Source organism: Palaemon carinicauda, unplaced genomic scaffold, assembly GCF_036898095.1.
Source record: "Palaemon carinicauda isolate YSFRI2023 unplaced genomic scaffold, ASM3689809v2 scaffold211, whole genome shotgun sequence".
NCBI classification, from domain to species: Eukaryota; Metazoa; Arthropoda; class Malacostraca; order Decapoda; family Palaemonidae; genus Palaemon; species Palaemon carinicauda.
In genome coordinates this window covers 34,571-45,939 of record NW_027169712.1, presented here as the reverse complement: position 1 = coordinate 45,939, position 11,369 = coordinate 34,571, and the positions used below count along the sequence as shown (strand labels likewise).

Below are 11,369 nucleotides of genomic sequence, written 5' to 3'. Positions count from 1 at the left end.
AAACCCAGAGCCAGATCTACCTCCAGGGCTCCAACTGAAGGACCAAAACCACTGCCCAGGACCATCTTCATAAAGACCACGGTCCTAAAGGATAAACTGACTGAACTAGTCACACAGGCCGTGACTGGAAAAATCAATGCTGAGACAATTGCAGCTAGCATTGAACAAGTCCTAAATGACTTGCTCTCCAAGAATAAGTCCTCCCAATCCCCCTCTCTTGCTATCCAGGAGATCACTTCTCACTCCTCACCAACCACACCTACCATTCCATCACCTCAATCACCCGTACCTTCCACATCCTCTACTTCAGTCCCCACACCTATCATACCCCATCCATCATCCCATCATCCACTCTCACCCCATCCACCTCATTCACTTCATCCTCCGAGGTCAAGGCAGTTGCCTTTGCCCCTAGGGACCCAAGACAGTACTCTTCAACCTACACCATGGAGTAAGAGTTCTGAACTGGAACTCGGCCGGTGTTAGATCAAAGTTCTCCTCCCTAATTGCAGTATGCAAAACTGAGAATGTAGATGTCATCCTGCTACGAGAAACCAATCTTCCAGCAGGAAAGAAACTAAAAATCCCAGGTTACAATGCCTACATCGCACCACAGATAGGCACAGACAGAGGCCTAGCTACATTAGTTAAAACTAGCATACCAACAACAAGGTTACACAACCCTATTCCCTGTGGCACCAACATAGAGACACTAGCAGTAACAGTAACATTACTGAATCAAAAAATAGACATATACAACATATACAGAAAATTACATAGGGAGGATACAGGAGAATTACAACTAACTTAACTCTTTGCTCACACAGAAAGAACACCAACAATTATCTGCGGGGATTTTAATGCACATCACCCCATACTATCATCCCCATCAATGACAAACCCCTCAGGGGAACACATAGCTTTCGCCCTGGATGAATTTGAAGGAGTCTCCCTCCTAAACACAGGACAACCTACACACATAAGAGGTGGTAGACTGGATTGATTGATTGATTGATTGAAAGTTTTCTGGCATCCTGACATCTAAGGTCATTGACGCCGATACCATTTAATGTATATGAAAATTAAAAGAGAATTCGATTAAAACCATAAAAATTAAGAAGTCATTAAAATAGTTAAATAGTTTTCAGAAGACCTGCTTCTGAAATAAATCTAAAAATTCCGCTCGCATAGTAAGACACATCATGTCCAAGAATCTTGGCAAGGATAAACCTGCCATCCTCACCTTGAGCCTCAAACAGATATCTATTTCTTAAGTTAGTAAAATTAGGGCATTCGGTCAACAAATGCCTCACTGTTAAAGGTACTAAGCAGTCCTCGCAATACGGTTGGTGTTGGCCCTTCAGCAGAAACTCGTGTGTCAACCGTGTGTGACCAATACGGAGACGACAAAGAGTCGTCTCCCATTTTCGGGGAATCATGTTATACCTCCAAGGTGATATGATATTTGTTACTTCCCTCATTTTATTGCCGTCTTGACTGTCCCAGTGCTGTTGCCATTTATCACAAACCAATTTCTTGATGTAAGGTAGGAGATCGTTACATGGAATGGGATACCTCCTTGGTAACAACTCGGATGCCGCATTCTTCGCCAGTAAATCTGCCTTCTCATTCCCAGACACACCTACATGTGCTGGAACCCAACAAAATCGAACAGTTATACCTTTCCGTCCAATAATAAAAAGCCATTCTAAAATCTTTAAAACTAGAGGGTTACTAGAATTAAAAACTTCTAAAGCTTGAAGAACACTCCTTGCATCACTAAAAACTGTAAAATTACCCTCCTTTTCCAAAGCTATTTTCTCAATAGCGGTTAATATGCCATACAGTTCGGCAGTAAATATGGAAGCTGTTAGAGGAAGTGCACCTCTACAATTAAAATCATTACTATGTACTCCAAATCCAACGCCAGCATCAGATTTGGAGCCATCAGTATATATTAAAGTCGATCCCCTATGTTCTTCGACATGTTCCATAAAAAGAGACCTGGATTCTAAGTCAGTCATATTCTTCTTAACTCCAATAAAGTATTTACAAAATGATATGTCAGGTAATTTCCATGGAGGTGTTGATGATACCTTGAATGGAAGTACCTTATTTCTAATTATATCCAGACTACTTAAAAATCGTTTCACCCGAAAGCCATAAGGTTGAGGAGATTTTGGGTGCAACTCAAAGTATGATGCGTGTCTTACAAGGCTTGCAGTCTGAAAGGCTAGAGAGCTAGGGAGTCTTTGCAATCTAAACCAATACCGAAGAATGGAAGACATTCGGTAAAGGTCTAGAGGTAACTCTCCAGCATCAACAAGGAGACTTGGGATAGGCGAGGTTTTAAAAGCTCCAGTAGATAATCTAATACCTGCATGATGTATCGAGTCTAATATTTTTAACCGGCTTTGGGTGGCTGAAGAATATATCTCACAACCATAACTAATTTTGGAAAAAATCAAGGCCTTGTATAATTTTAAAATAGTATTGCGGTCTGCCCCCCATGATGTATGGGACAATACTTTTAAGATATTCAGAGCTTCAACACATTTAGCTTTTAGCGCTTTTAGGTGAGAAACCCATGTAAGTCTACAGTCAAATATCAAACCTAAAAATTTGGTTTCCGATACACATGGTATCCGTTGACCTTTAATGTATATATCCGGGTCTGGATGTACTCCCCGGATACGACAAAAATGGACAATGGTAGTTTTACTTGTCGAGAACTTAAATCCATTCATGTCAGCCCACTGGATAATTTTATCAATAGAGAGTTGGATTTTTCTCTCAACCATTGCCATTCTAGTGCCAGCAAATGATATTGAGAGATCATCCACAAATAATGTTGAGAGAACATCCTGGGGAATGGCTGAGGATATCCCATTAATTGCTAGTGCAAAAAGGGTTACACTCAGCACAATACCCTGAGGAACTCCTTCTTCCTGGCACTTACTCTCTGATAGAGTTTCCCCCACTCTCACTTGAAAAACTCTTCGTGAAAGAAATGCCTGAATAAATAGTGGCAGCTCTCCTCTCAATCCCAATTCATGAATGGTTTTAAGAATACCATATCTCCATGTGGTATCATATGCCTTTTCAAGGTCAAAAAATACTGTAACATGGTGCTGTTTGGAAGCAAAGGCTTCACAAATAGATGACTCAAGTCGTATCAACACATCAGTTGTTGAGTGCATTTTTCGGAATCCACATTGAATCGGTGATAAAATACCTTTCTTTTCAAGGTACCATATCAGCCTTGCATTGACCATCTTCTCCATGATTTTACATAAACAAGATGTCAATGCAATAGGACGATAGTTTGCTGCTAAAAACTTGTCTTTACCGGGTTTTAAAAAGGCTAAAATAATGGCTAGTTCCCAAACACTTGGGTAGCTATGATCATGCCATATTCTATTAATAATGCTTAAAATAAATAGCTTTGTATTAAAATGTACATGTTTAATCATTGCATATGGAATTCCATCGGGTCCAGGGGCTGTATCGTTGCAATGAGCAAGTACGGAATCAAATTCTCTTTCAGTGAAAGGAGAATTATACGACTCTTCCCTTCTTGTTGCAAAATTTAAAATTTTCTTTTCTTCAGTGCTCCTATACTGGTGACCAGGGGCTCCTTCACACTTGCTGGATACATTTGAAAAATGATTAGCCAGGGCATTGCTAACTTCATTTGCTTCAGTTACATACTGGCCATTCACCTTCAACACTGGTGGTGGGTTGGGGGTGAATTTGCCAGCTATCTTTTTTACTTTCCTCCACACAGAAGATGGTGGTGTTCTACTGTTAATAGAGGAAACAAAAGACATCCATGACTGGCGCCTTGCTTCTTTCATGGCACGACGGAACTGTGCTCTACATTTCTTGTACATTATTAAATTCTCATCAGTTCTGCGTCTACGCAATCGTGTTAGAGATCTTCTTGTGGCTCTGTGGAGTGCAGTTAGTTCTGAAGACCACCACGGGACTGGTCGTCGTTTGAATAACCCTGTTGTTTTGGGAATTGAATTGACTCCTGCTGTATGAAGAGTTCCATTCAGCAGGTCTATGGCATCATCAACACTTTCAAACTGTTCTGCTCTCCCTTCGATTTCACTTAGCTCACAAAATTTAACCCAGTCTGCCTTGTCTAGATTCCAACGTGGCGATCTTTGCAAAGGCGGACCCTTGTTGGTGTTTATAATGATTGGTGCATGATCACTAGTATGCCAATCATCTAATGTCCTCCAATCAAAATCAAGAAGGCAGTTAGAGCTTGCAATTGAAAGGTCAATGCATGACAAAGTACCTGTCTGAACATGGAAGTGTGTGGGCTCTCCTGTATTAAGGAGTCCCACATCCTCATTCTCCACAATTGATAAGATAATATTGCCCCTTGTGTTGGCCAAAACATCACCCCATAAAGGATGTCTACCATTCATATCTCCCAGTAAGAGAAAAGGTTGAGGGAGTTGATGAATGACCTCTGCTAAATCATCATATAAAATATTATCATTTGGAGGTAAGTACAGAGAGCATATTGTATATTTTCTCCCTATATCAATTTGTACAACAACTGCCTGCAGGGTTGTACGTATAGACATGGGTATTTGGGGAACATCTCGACGAATGTACATGAGACTTCCGCCATGGCTCCCTGCTTGTTGATTATATGGTGTTCTATAGCTAACATACTCTCGAGGACTAGGAGTGTTAGAATCAAGCATACTTTCCTGTAGACATACAATTATGGGGGAATGCTCATGAATTAGGAGCTTAAGTTCTTCATATTTCGCCCTCAAACCCTGACAGTTCCATTGCAAAATGGAGGAGAAAACTATGGATTATTTCTGGAAGACATCTTGGATGAGGTCTTCCCATTAGCAGTTTTTAATGTAACATTATTACCAGTAGGTTTCTTCAGAGGTGGTCTTGTTATGTTGGGTTTAACGTTGGTGATTTTCTTTGTATTCTTTTTATCTATTTGTTGAGGTGGATGGTGTACCTCAACTTGAATTTCTGATTTATTCAGTCCATCTTCTGGTTCATTAGAAACATCAACAGACAAAACATCAAATTTATTTGATGTCATAACCTTAACGTTTCTAATGGAGGGTGGAGAGAGAGATGGAGGTCTCTCTCTTTTGCGATTAATAGATGGTGGGATTCGAGGTTTTTGCACCTTTCCCACAACAGGTGCATCAGGTAAGTTAGTCTTAAGTGGAACCTCCATCAGATCAGGCAAGGACATGGCCTGAGAGAGGTTTGTATTACTTTTTGTAATGGCGGCTGAAGGCTGTACAGCAATGGGCAATGACCTAGTGTTAATACACCGTGGTAAAGCCTCAGGAGGTGATAAGGTTACCTCGTTATTTGACATTTTGTCAGATAGTATACTTTTTTTGGAGCTATTGGCAGTGCTAGGTTGGTTTGATTTTAATGCCTTAGCATATGTATTTGATTTATTTAATAATCTTTTGGCATGGGTCACACTTATGTGTTCTAAGTTTGATTTGTTGAGGGCAGCTTCCTCCAACTTATATAGCTCGCAAATCTTGTCTGTGGATTTGTGATTCGAGCTGCAATTTAAACACCTGGCTCCAAGTGCACACTCTCCATGGTAAGATTTGGAGCCAATACCACACATCTTCTCATTTTTGCAAACTTTGGACGGGTGCCCAAATTTAAAACAATTAAAGCATTGCAATGGCTTCTGCTTGAAGGGTCTTACTTTAATCCTTTCGTTCTCGATAATAATATGAAAAGGTACATCAGCATCCTGGAACGTAAGGATTATCATTGATGTACCTGGGACTTTATGAACTTTCCAAACATTTAATGGACACATGGCCAGTATCTCCTCCTCTGTAAAATCATATAGGTCTCTGTTAAAAACTACGCCCCTTCCGTAGCTAAAATTTAGGTGGGGTTTGACATCTAACTTAATGTCATCATTATTTATTTTCATATTGGACAATATTACCGACTGTGTACTGGATTTGGCATGGATAAGGAAACTATTTTTTCCGAAACGAGATATATCGCCTGGTGCAATAGTTCCTACTTTTTTCTGAATCAATTTGCATATTTTAAAATAATTCCCTGTAACCCCCTTTGATTCAGCTATAAGCCACATCGGTGGTTTTGGATTTCTCTGGGAGGGCATGACTAAATCTGTGCCTTTTTCCAACCAATCGGCAGGCCTGTACACATCTAAATCTTTTGGTACCTTATCGCAGAGAGCAGCCGCGACATTCAAGTTATTAATTTTAATATTATTCAAATTACTTATTGCACTAAATGCTTCGTCATAACTACTATAAGATATCCATGAATCCCAAGTTTCAGCTTCAAGTTTCATCCTTATTTCTTTTATGCATCCATAGCATTCAAATGCTTTACATAGATCATCATAATTTGTTTCTATTGAAATTTGTGTAACATGGAGGATTCGAAGTTTCCTCGTGTTACCCAAATTACTCGATTTAGAAATATCAGTAGAATGGTCCTTTCCCGTTCCGAGGTCATCAACAGAGCTATCCCTTATCACATTAGCAGAGGTCGTCAACAGTGCCGGGGGAGAGTCAGCGTATCCAGGGGATGGGGGTTCGTTCCTTAAAGAATCCATAATAGTAAAGAGAGGGAAAAGAGTTAGTTTGATGTACCTGCTCGAGAATGTTAGGCCATCACGCGTCGGAAAGGAAATTTGCACTCTCTACTATCGGCACAATGAGAGTATACTTCCCAGATGGTCCACTCCATACACTACCCGAAGGATAGCATCAAAACAGATATAGAGGCACAGGTGTAAGCTGAACCCGCCTGTTAGGACTGAGACCAAGAAATTATGGAATCATCCTCCCCATATCTATAATGACGGGCTTCCGGCCAAAAGCCGAGAGTCCTACCCCAAGCATTGGATCCCCCTGGATTCCGAAGACCCAACACTTGAGAATAGTTCCGCCAAAAAGGTCCAAACCATCTTCGGGATGGCTGAAATCATCCAATACTCTCATATATAGCTTTGAATGCAAACACCTCCCAACCGTGATACCTCCTCCCACTCATCAAAGCAGGCAGCAATAAAGGATGTATGAACATCCCCGCCGGGGCTACAATGGATGTGAAAACATCCAAGCCATAGGAGAAAAGAAAAAAAAAAAACAAATATATATGTACATAATATATACACACATATAATGAGGGAAATTTTTCTCATAGAGTTTGGAAAGCAAGACTAAAGAAAGTTTGTGAAATTAGGATAAGGTTGAAGTAGTATTGAGAAAAAGAAAAAGGTAAAAGAGAGAAATTTAGATTCGAACTGGGGGAGCAATTTCCCCAAGTTCGAGAGCCCTCTTGCCCGTCACCAAGTTTCAGCACGGGAATTAAATGCCGTGCTGAAGCTTAATGACTTCATCAAGGCATTCTCTCATTAAGAGGGTGGTAGACTGGATCTGACTTTTGCCACAACAGCCATTAGACATCTAACCAAGTGGCAAGTACACTCAACCCTGATAAGTGATCACTTTGCCACAGTGACAGAATTGGACTTGCAACAACTACCTCCAATCCCACCACCCCCACCAAGATGGAACCAGGACCTAGCAGACTGGGTCTGCTTTCAAACAACCATAGAGGAATGGGCAGCAAGCTACACTCCCTCAGAGGACATAGATCAGCTAGAAAAAGATCTAGTTGATGCCTTTCACAATGCAGCCAACAGAGCTAGGCCCCTGAAAACCACAGGAAGCAACTATACATACAAAGACTCCTGGTACTACTGCCCAGAAATCAGGAGTTTGAAAACCAGACTAAACAGAGTCACAAAAATATACAGAAGAAGGTCAACAGTAGAAAACAGAGAACTACTGCAAACAGTCAAAACGGAAACAAATCAAAGAATCCATGAAATAAGAATTGAAAAATGGATGGAATGGTGCTCAAACCTGTCAGGGTACACAACTCTAACTGAGCTATGGAAATGGCTACACAAAGTAGCCGGAAAAAAGAAGACTCCAATTGCCACACACCCACACCCACAAAAGGAGGCAGAAAGAATTGCAACAACCTTTGCAAACAGGACATTGTCAGCTAATCTCTCCCCTGAAACCAGAAGGCTACAGGAGCAACTGGCGCTAGCCAGGTGGGAAGAGATCAACAGAGCCTGCCTACAGCAGGATGATACTGACACCCCTTACACAGTTGAGGAACTAAGAGCAGTACAAAAAGCAGGAAAGGATACTGCACCAGGGGCCGACAAGATAACCTACACAATGATCAAGCACATGGGTCCAGCAGGAGAAACCGCATTCCTGAGGTTATTAAACAAAACACACCTTGAGCACACAAGGCCTCAAGCCTGGAGACAACAAGACACACAACCAATCCCTAAGCAAAAGGATCCAAGCAATCCTAGACCAATAGCCCTAGTATCCTGTATAGAAAAAACAGGAGAAAAAATGGTCCTAAACAGAATCAAATACAAAATCGGCCCCCTACACAAGCAGCTATATGCATATCAGGAAGGACTTGGCACCTCTGAATGCATTACTGAAGTATTAAGCTGCATAAACCAAAACAAGGCAACAATAGTCTTTATAGACTTTGAGAAAGCCTTTGAACTAGCAAGCCCAACAGCAATGCTGCAATCAGTGGCCAAAAAAGGAGTCAAAGGTCACCTACTAGCATGGACAAAGAACTATGTGCTAGGAAGGCAAGCTAGAGTCAAATTCCAAGGAGTGGGGTCTACCTATCATGAATTGGAAAATGGCACACCACAAGGAGGGATCCTAAGCCCCCTCCTATTCAACATCCTCATGGAAAATATAGCCTCACTCCAACTTCCCGAAGGAGTAGACATATTTGTCTATGCAGACGATGTATGTGTGATAGCTAGAGGAGCTGTCAGGACGATGAAAATGCAAAGAGCACTCAATGCCATCAGCCACAAGTCCAATGAGCTTGGACTAAAAATAAACATTGGCAAAACTAAGGCCATGTCAATTAAAGCCCCAAATCCCTTGCAACCACTCACAATAGGAATGGAGCCCCTAGAATGGGTGGACAAATATACATACCTGGGAGTAATAATAGACAAACAACTTACCTTTAGATATGATATAAAATATCTCAAGGAAAGGACAAATGCCAGAACGGCAGTCATGAGGTACATGTGCAACCTCAAGGAAGGAGCAAATGAACATGTCCAAATGAAATATTATCAAGCCTGTACCAGAGCACTAGTGGAATATGCCTCCCCAGCCCTCACTGGGCTAACAGACATACAAAAAGGAAAAGTAGAAGTATTTCAAAACAATGCTATGAGGCTCATGCTAGGCGCTCCATTATGGACAAGACTGTGCAATCTAAGGATGGAAACCAGGCTACCGACCCTCGAAGATAGAATTGCAATGAGAAATGCAAGCACAGTTGCAAAGATGTTTCTATCAAACAGGGACTCAATCACCAAAAAAAAAGGTTAGAGAGGAACTGGAGAAACATCCTGCAGTTCAAACCCCAAACTCTTATGGCAAAGATCACAGCAACAACATTAAGAGACTTGGGCTGGCTGGAATACTCCTACAACTGAACCCAGACACAGCACAGAGTAATCAACACATTCCACCATGGAAAAAACAACTAGCAAAATTTAGCTACACCAAGCTCCCAAGGGCAAAAGAAAACTGCACCATAGAGGAACTCAGAAATGCTGCAACAGCAGCAATGCAAACTGCAGAAACCATAGGAGCACAGATCTACTATACTGATGGTACTGTGGATCCAAGAACACAAACAGCGGGAGCTGCAGTTCACTCCTGCAATTTCACAGCATGCTGGAGGACATCAAACAATGTCTCCACCCTGCAGACAGAGCTTGTTGTAATACAACAAGCCCTAAGATACTCCATTGAGAATGAGGAAGGACCAGTAGTCATTCACACTGATTCACGATCCTCAATGAAAGCCCTATAGCAGGACAAAAACAAAGAAAACAAGTCCCTGATAGCTGATATCAAATCCCTCCTATATCAGCACAATGAAAGAAACAGGCTAGTAACATTCAACTGGATACCCAGTCACATAGGGATACCAGGGAATGAAAAAGCTGATGAGCTAGCCAAAAGCACCAGACACATCCAGAATATACAGGTGCACATACAGCCTGCACTACAACAAATCAAAAACAAAATAAAAACACACCTTAAGGACAACCTAATCAAGGATCTACACATGTGGGCAGAAAATGGCTCTCCCTCTGCCACTTGGTACAAATGGACCACGGAGCTAGAACCCCCACCCATAGACATAAACACCCCAAGGAAACAGGCTGTATGCATACACAGACTCCAGCTGGGTTACAAGGCAAACTGGGAAATCAGAGAGGACATCCAAAGACCATGTGATCACTGCGGTGACACGCCACAACACGCCCTCCTGCACTATTTACTTGAATGAAGGGAAACAGCACAGCTGAGAGGTGATCTACTAGTAGACACCAACGCACCAGAGGCCGGGAAAGCTGCGGCCACACTGGCAAAGGCAATTGTGGAAAGCTTTGACACCCACTCACAGTTGCTTTCAAGATTACCTCCTCCAAGGTAAAGACCTCACATTCACACCACTCCATCCCATACCTTCATCGTAAGGCCCTATTCACATCATCCTCTGTACTTTCTTAGCTTAACCTACCACTAAAAATCTCTCTGCAGGGACCCTAGAGGAGTAAAGGGTTGGACAACCCCACCTGCATCCTTTTCTCTACATTTCAAGGCCTTACACCCCAATTTTCATACTACCACTATCCGTGAAATGATGGCCCTCTATCACTAATACCATCATCCTTACCCTGTTCACAACTTTCTCTACCACTAAAAACCATTTAAAATTTCTTTTTATTTTGATAACCCACCTTATATCTTTCCAGATCACCTACGGGCCGACCAAGGGAAAGGCCCGTGCCAACAAGAAGTGTTGGCTGTAATACTCTACGAACGAACTACTCCAACACACTCTCCTCTCCGCTGCGCTAGCCAGAGGTTATAAGGCGAGACTCTCGGTGAGTCTCCCGCTTGCGTGTTCGCTGTAGGCGTAACAGTGTAACTAGGCTCCTTTATACTACTCATATTTGTGTCCCCTTTAACTTGTGTACAGTGTAATTCCCGTTAATTTCGCCAGCATGGCTGACTATGAGGAGGATTCTCTCTCCTCCCAGCCAGACGATCCGCCGCCTGACTCCCCTACCCTCCCCCCAGACCCCTTAGATTCGGAAGACAACCCATCCAACCCCCCCCACACCTCCCGACCGCCCACCCCCCACCCTATTTCCTTCCTCGATGACGACGAGAGCTACAGTGTCGCTAACTCTACAG

General features: G+C 42.1%; 1 pseudogene; it reads left to right on the top strand.

Moving 5' to 3' along the window:
- The first annotated feature begins 8,719 nt into the window (after nt 1-8,719).
- LOC137636024 (uncharacterized) lies at nt 8,720-10,680 on the top strand (annotated as a pseudogene).
- The last annotated feature ends 689 nt before the right edge of the window (nt 10,681-11,369 follow it).